Here is an 8,472-nt window from a genome sequence, read left to right as displayed (position 1 = left end):
ATCACCTGAAGCATGACTGATGTCGCTGCTACTCGACATCTACAGAGAACACATGCGAAACTCGGGAAAGGAGGATTAGCATAAAACTAATAACTTGGTATCAAGCTGTCTAGACATGTCATGCTATAATTTAGAAAATGTACGTCTTATTTGTTAAGTTTGTGTGACTCGGGCGCCCACGATCTGTAAGTCGGCAGTAACTTATTGGAACAAACACAGCTTATATGTACTGTAGGTGTTGGGGATATGGTTATTGGAGGTAAACCGGCTAGGAGTGGCCGGATTAGCTCCATGAAGATTGAAGCCCATGAAGATGAGAAGATACTGGCGCTTTAAGAAGGCCCAAGGCCCAAAGACGGATTAAAGCCTGTGGATGTAAACCGACTTTATCATGTAAACTTGTATTGTAAGTTCGAGGAATAGAGACCGAGCCGGACACCTCTATGATCTGGCCTCGGGACTCTGTAAATCGGCAGGCGTCAACCTGTGTATATAAAGGGACGACCCGGCCACGGTTTGAGGGCAGAAAACAACAACTCGAGGGCCAGTCAAAGCGGATTTGCTCCCTGGTCGTCGAAACCCTAGCAATACCAATCACAACTAGACGTAGGCTTTTACCTTCATCGAAGGGGCCGAACTAGTATAAACTCCCCGTGTCCCCTTGTCCGGTTTAACCCCTTTAAGCTAACCCGTTGCGATGGCTCCACAACTAAGTCCTTTCACGAGGACATCTGCCGTGACAAACCCACGACAGTTGGCGCCCACCGTGGGGCTATCGCACGATGGTTTCAAGTTCTTAAGGGGCAACTTTGATGGACTCAAGGGATACTCTGTGGGCCAGATTATGAAGAGTCATCGCCGCAAGCTCTACATCGACAATGCGGGATGGGGCCCCAGGGCCGATTCAATCGAATACGGGTACCGGGTCCCCTTTGGTGGGATTCACGTCTTCATTGGCAAGATTGGCGAACCGGGCCCCGAGCCGGACACCTGCACCGACATCATCGAGACGGCTCAGCGTGCAAGCCCTTCCCCGGTTCAGCCCATGGCAAAGCATGTTTTCGTAGGTGTCATCCATGGAGCAGAATATGAGGACGGACCGGCATCCAATGGAGAAACCGTTGCCTTCTCCGACGACGAGTCTTCTGGAGAGACCGAATCACTCCATCAGTTGCAGGATGGCCGGATTAGTGGAGGGTCCGAGGGCAACAGTATTCCAGACTCCCCTGATCTACCAAAGCGGGCCGCTATCTTCATGGCCGGTACACAATCAGCGCCCCACTCATCAACCGCCGCAGCAATGCTCTCCGGTTCAGCAACAGCCACGCCGGCGAGGGCAGGGAGCTCTGCGCCACCTCCGGCTCAAGTTCTGTCTGACTTGTTCGACGCTTTGGCAACATTGATGGCCGCGGAGGTGGACGCAGCAACCCGGGATCAGCACAACGCGGAGATCGCAAAGGTGAAAGATCAGATAACTCAGGCTAAAGCGGACCTAGCGGCAGAGAACGCTAGGATGGCTACAGAACGGGCTGAGTTGGAAGCTCAGGCCTATCGGCTTAGGCTGGATCAGAATGCTTCAGAGGAAGTCATGAGAAGAAGATACCGATCGCATCTCCCGCCGAGTTATGAGCCAAGAAATCTCTTCAATACGCTAGGAGCAAGAACTAGTAACCAACCAATGTTAAACCGGACGGAGGCACCAGGGACAGGAGCGCCGATTCAGCCGCGCACAATGGACCCGCCTCGTCAGAACAACATTGTGCCACAGTATGTTCCAACACCCCCCGGGCATTATTCCAATCCGTTGGACAACATTGTGGCTGCTGCTTCATGGTTGGCAGCCCTCCCGACCAACGGCGAATCACTAGTTGTGATTGAGGCACGACGGGCCAGAGATCTCCTTCAGACAGCTCTAAACCAGCAGTAGGCATATTCGCACAGTCGTGAGAGAATTCATTCCACCCCCCGTCCAAGCCGGAGCTACAGCAGGCATGTTGAGGATGAACCGGCCGTGTCAAGCAGTGCACATCGCCGTAACTCGCCGCGAGGGCACAACCCGGCAGGGGGAGGTGCTAATGCACAGGATGTGGTGGATCATGGTCGCGCACGTCGAGAGGCCGAATTAGCAGCTCTGCACGGAGCCCGTCAACCTACTCCGGTTCACCCTACCGCTTCAGTAGAGCCAGGTGTGGTATTCAGTTCCTTAGGGGTGCCGTGTCTCACCCCCGCTTTGCGTAATGTGCGACTGCCCAAGGATTTCAAAGGACCTCGTAAGGTACCCAATTACAGCGCCGATCTGCAACCGGAGGCATGGGTTGAAAGCTACGAGATGGCAATGGAGATGTTAAATGTGGATGAAGCAATATGTGCTAAATACTTCACCATGATGTTGGAAGGAACAACTCGTACTTGGTTGAAGAGCTTACCAACTAACTCTGTCGGATCATGGGCCGAATTGAAGCACCAGTTTATCCAGAACTTCAAAGATACTTGTAAGCAGCCCATGTCAATTGTGGATCTGGCCGCTTGTGTCCAAGAGGATGGGGAGTCCACGACCCATTGGGTAAAGCGGGTCTCAGCTATTTTGCATTCATTGGATCGTATCAATGCAGATACCATAGTGCTAACGTTGGAGGGAAATTGCCGTTTTCTGCCACTCAAACAGAAGTTAGGAAGGCTCAAACGTCACTGCAATGATATGTCAACACTTATGAACGCTTTGGTTAAGTATGCCGATTCAGATAATACCAAAGACCCTAACTCGGAGGAGGATAAACCGGGGAAAGGGAAAACGAACGACAACACCAAGGGTCAGCAGCATAATCCGGCAGGCCACGGGAATAATGGTAAGCGCAAGGCCGACAACAGTTTGGACTTTGTGGCTAACACCAATGCTCAGGAGAATGGTCAGCACCGTAAGGGTAAGCAGCCCCAGAGGGGCGGAGGTTCAGGCCCCAATTTGGAGCGCCTGTTAAATCAACCCTGTCCAAAGCATGGATCAAAGGAGAAGCCAGCATCACATATTTGGAAAGATTTTTATATCATGCGAGATTTCAAGAACTCCAATATGTTTCAGTACGATAATGGCCCGCCCGGTGGTTCAGGAGGTGGTTTCCATGGGCCGGGTTACAGAGGCGGCAGCTCCGGTTCAGGATTTCAGGGCAATCAAACCGGACACAACAATCAAGGGAACCAGGGCAACCAGGGAGGTTACAACCATCAGGGGAACCAGCAGCAGCAGCAGTCGGGTTATCAGAGCAATCATAAAATAGTTAAATAGTGGGAAATATCATGTCTTCACCACTAGCTTGTGTAAGTGTGATCAGAAGCTTTACAAGAGGGTGGTGAACTCTGTTGAACCGGCGGTGCCTCAGTATTTGTGCTGGTCTGAGCAACCCATTTTGTGGAGTAGAGAGGATCACCCGCCCCGGGTTGACAATCCGGGTCATCTGGCCTTAATGGTGGCCCCTCAAGTTGGGGGATATAAGTTCACTAAGGTACTCATGGATGGAGGAAGTAGTATCAACATTCTATATTATGATACCTTCCGTCGTATGGGGTTGACAGATAAGAATCTTAAACCGTCAAACATCATTTTCCATGGTGTGGTGCCTGGTAAGTCTGCATATCCAGTGGTCAAGATAGCCTTAGAGGTGCCTTATGGAGATGATCATGATTTAAGATCAGAAACACTGACCTTTGAGGTGGTAAAAAGTCAAAGTCCGTATCACACTTTGTTTGGACGACCGGCTTATGCTAAGTTCATGGCGAGGCCGTGTTATGTTTATCTACAGCTTAAAATGCCAGGTCATAACGGGACCATCACAGTACATGGGAGCAGTAAGATCGCTTTGGAATGTGAGGAAGGTGATGCGGCTTATGCTGAGTCAGTTTGTGCCATGGAGGAGCTGAAGTTTTATAAAGACAAGGTTGATCCGGCAGATATGACCTCTTTGAAAAAGCCAACTACGGAACACGATCCGACATTGAAATTTAAATCGGCCATAGATACTAAGATGGTTGATTTTGTTCCTGGTGATTCGTCCAAGCAGTTCACCATCAGCGCTAACCTGGATCCCAAATAGGAAAGAGCGCTCATCGAGTTCATCTGTGAGAACCAGGACATCTTTGCATGGAAACCTTCTGACATGCTAGGTGTACCGAGGGAACTCGCTGAGCACACACTTAACATTGATCCTAAGTTTAAACCGGTCCAACAGTTTCTCTGCCACTTCAATGAAGAAAGGCGCAAGGCTATTGGTGAAGTGGTAGCTCGGTTGTTGGCCGCAGGGTTTATTGTGGAGGTCTTTCACCCAGAGTGGTTGGCTAATCCGGTGTTGGTTCTTAAGAAAAACGGCGCCTGGTGTATGTATGTAGATCACACAGACTTGAACAAGGCTTGCCCTGCAGATCCCTTTGCCCTCCCTCGTATTGATCAGATTATTGATGCTACGGCGGGTTGTGACCATTTGTGTTTTCTGGATGCTTATTCTGGTTATCATCAGATCAAAATGGCAGTTAAGGACCAGAAGAAGACAACTTTTATAACTCCTTTTGGAGCCTTCTGCTATGTCTCCATGCCCTTTGGGCTCAAGAGTGCCCAGGCGACTTATCAATGCTGTGTTCAGAATTGTCTTCATAAGTAGATTGGGCGCAATGTTCATGCATATATGGATGATATTGTGATAAAGTCCAGGTAGGAGGAAACATTGATAGATGATTTGAGAGGAACCCTTGACAATCTCCGGGTTTACAAGATGATGCTCAATCCGGAAAAGTGTGTCTTTGGTGTCCCGGGAGGTAAACTCTTGGGTTTTCTGGTGTCAAACAGAGGCATTGAGGCTAATCCGGAAAAAATCTCAGCAATTACATCATTGGCCAAACCGGCGTGTATCAATGACGTTCAACGTTTGGCCGGCTGGATTGCGGCTTTCAGCCGGTTTATCAGTCATCTTGGGGAGAAGGCTATCCCTTTATATCAGCTGCTAAAGAAAACAGATGATTTTGTCTGGAGCGAGGCGGCTGATAAAGCGTTTGAGGATCTGAAGAGGCAGTTAGCTGAACCGCCTGTGCTTGCAGCTCCGATCGATAAGGAGCCGTTATTGCTGTATGTGGCTGCTAATGCCCGAGCTGTTAGCATGGCTATTGTGGTGGAGCGCAAGGAAGCTGGAAAAGAGTATCCGGTTCAACGACCGGTTTATTATATCAGTGAGGTGCTCATTGAATCAAAGCAGAGGTATCCACATTGGCAGAAGCTGGTGTATGGAGTGTTTATGGCAAGCCGGAAGCTCAAACATTATTTTCAGGGTCATCCTATCACAGTGGTCAGTTCAGCCCCTCTGGAGATATCATTCAAAACAGAGAAGCAACTGGCCAAATTGCTAAGTGGGCTATTGAGCTTGGACCTCACGGGCTCAAATACACACCTCGCACAACAATTAAATCTCAAGCGCTCGTGGATTTCATCAATGATTGGACAGAGTTGCAGGCACCAGAGGAAAAAACCAGATAACACATATTGGACTATTCACTTTGATGGATCCAGACAGTTGGAGGGCTCGGGGCCTGAAGTCATACTAACTTCCCCACGAGGTGACAAGTTTTGTTATGTCCTCCGTTTAATGTTCCCTTGTACTAACAATGCAGCTGAATACGAGGCCTTGCTCCATGGTCTTCAGAGGGTAAAGGAGATGAACTTAAGCCGAGTTAAGTGCTTTGGTGACTCGGATCTGGTGGCTCAATAGGTGTCTGGCACTTGGGATTCAAAAGACCCACTCATGGCGGCATACTAACGAGAGGTAGACATGGTGGCTGGCCATTTCAAGGGTTATCAAGTTGACCATATAGACCGGTGAAAAAATGAAGCGGTGGACGCTTTAAGTCGCCTTGGTTCCCAGCGTAAACTGGTCCCACCAAATGTCTTCCTTGATGTGCTGCATAATTCGTCGGTCAAGGTACCAACAGAGGAGGAGTTGGCTATTCCTGATTCAAAGGTTCAATTGGTGGCAGCTTTGCATGTCATACCAGATTGGACAATCCCATACCTGGCTTACATGAACCGGGGCGAGTTACCGGAGGATGAAACCTCGGCCCGGCAGATAATCCGCCGTTCCAAGTTGATGACCATAATCAACGGAGAGTTACATTGTTACAACGTCTCAGGGGCAATTCAGCGTTGTGTATCTCCTCAAGAGGGATGTGAGATTTTGCGAGAAATCCATGAAGGGGATTGTGGTCACCACGCCGGTTCAAAGTCTTTGGTAGCTAAAGATTTTCGCCACGGTTTTTATTGGTTAACAGCTCACGCTGATGCGGAGGATTTAGTCAAAAGATGTGACGGTTGTCAAAAATTCGCACACTGTGCTCATATTCTGGCTCAGGAGTTGAGGATGATTCCAATAACTTGGCTGTTTGTGACTTGGGAGCTTGATATGGTTGGACCCTTCAAGCGATCCAAAGACAAAAAGACCCACTTATTAGTGGCAGTTGACAAGTTCACCAAATGGGTGGAAGCAGAGCCAGTCAGTAAGTGTGATGCGGCCACGGCGGTTCAGTTCATCAAAAAGGTGATATTCCGGTTTGGTTTTCCACACAGTATTATAACTGATAATGGTACTAATCTGACAAAGGGAGAGATGGAGGAATTTTGCCAACGTGAGCACATCCAGCTTGATATAGCATCGGTGGCTCACCCCCAATCTAATGGTCAAGCGGAGAGGGCAAATCAAGAAATTTTGAGAGGTATTAAACCCCGGCTTATGGTTCCTTTGAAGCGGACACCGGGTTGCTGGGTGGAGGAATTACCTTCTGTGTTATGGAGCATCAACACCACACCTAACAGATCTACGGGTTACATGCCTTTCTTCATGGTTTATGGAGCAGAGGCGGTTCTTCCTAGTGACATACGTCACGACTCGCCCCGTGTGGCAGCTTATGTTGAAGCTGATAATGAGAAGGCACGTCAGGATTCACTGGACCTGTTAGATGAGGAGCATGATCTTGTAGCAGCACGTTCGGCGATTTATCAACAAGATCTCCGACGTTATCACAACCGCCGGGTTAAGACCAGAACTTTTCAAGAGGGCGATCTAGTGCTCCTCCTCATCTAGGATCAGACTGATATGCACAAATTATCCCCACCTTGGGAAGGACCTTTTGTGGTCAGCAAGAATCTGCACAACGGGTCATACTACCTCATTGATGTTCGAGAGCACAAAGACTCACGTAAATCGGAGGAGGAGACCAAGCGGCTGTGGAATATAGCTCTTCTTTGGCCTTACTATACTTGAGCCACAGGCTCTTGTATGTACATATTTATGACAATGTATATATTATATAATAAACCAGAGCCTCGAATAAAGCGGGGTCTCTGTTCTTTTTACATCGTGTGTGAGCTTACAAGAGTTTCTACTAACAAAGCGGAGTTTTGTTAAACCGGCCTCTGCGGCTGCACGGACATAAAATCACTAGGGGGCTTGGTCGTATCTGAACCATAGCTACACCTCTTGATCGGTTTTAAACCACAAAGGGATATCACTAGGGGGCTTGGTTGTTTTCACACCATAGCTACACCTCTTGATCGGTTTAACACCACAAAGGGATATCGCTAGGGGGCTTGGTTGTTGTCACACCATAGCTACACCTCTTGATAGGCGTTAAGCCACAAGGAAATTATGCGGAGCCAAAGAGAGTCTGTTGCATTAAGCACAACTCAAACATAGGTAACCACCGAGCACATCTCACATGTTACCTAGGGGCTCTTTATTTCTCAAAGAACAATGAGTTTTGAACCCTTGTAATAGGCTATCAAGCCAGGCTAGGAAGCCAAGTGTATTCACCTAAAACCCCGGGTTATCCTGCCTCTTTAAGTAAGTCACTCCGTCTAGGTAAACCTGGTATGACCCATCGAACGTTTGACAAGTCAATCCCATGGACCCTGAACTTGTCAAAGTTAAATCGGTGATTGGTTAAAGATTGAGGTCCATCTTAAAAAGGCTTTGTAAAATGGTTTAACTCAGTGGCCTGGCAGCCCATGAAAAGCCTTGATTTAGGGCCTGGCAGCCCATGAAAAGCCTTGCATATTTCTTGTATTTTTGCTATTTCTATGATAAGGGATTTATAAACATTTTTCTGACAAACCGGTGTTCATTACAACCCGGCTTGGCTTTCAACGATTAAGTTGTCAATACATGATCAGATTCTAAACCGGTAGCAAATTGCTCTAGTCTGGTTTTGACTAGATGTCACCATTCTTATACAAACAACTCAACGGATTTTTAGCCCAATATGATTTCTACATGCAACGGTAAGAGAGCCAGGAGTTATCAATGCTCCGGATTGGTGTTTTCACCTTTACCATACAAGCAATTGACCAGCCAACGAGGTATGTTGCAGATGTTATTTTTAATACAAACTTTGATTATCCATCCAAGTATTGTATATTTTTGGGCATCATGACCCGTCCAGTGGTAA

This window comes from Triticum urartu, chromosome 6A (assembly GCF_056163025.1).
Source record: "Triticum urartu cultivar PI428250 chromosome 6A, HENAU_Tu73, whole genome shotgun sequence".
In the NCBI taxonomy this organism is placed as follows: Eukaryota; Viridiplantae; Streptophyta; class Magnoliopsida; order Poales; family Poaceae; genus Triticum; species Triticum urartu.
The sequence above is the reverse complement of the archived record's forward strand: the minus strand, read 5'-3'. Positions refer to the sequence as shown.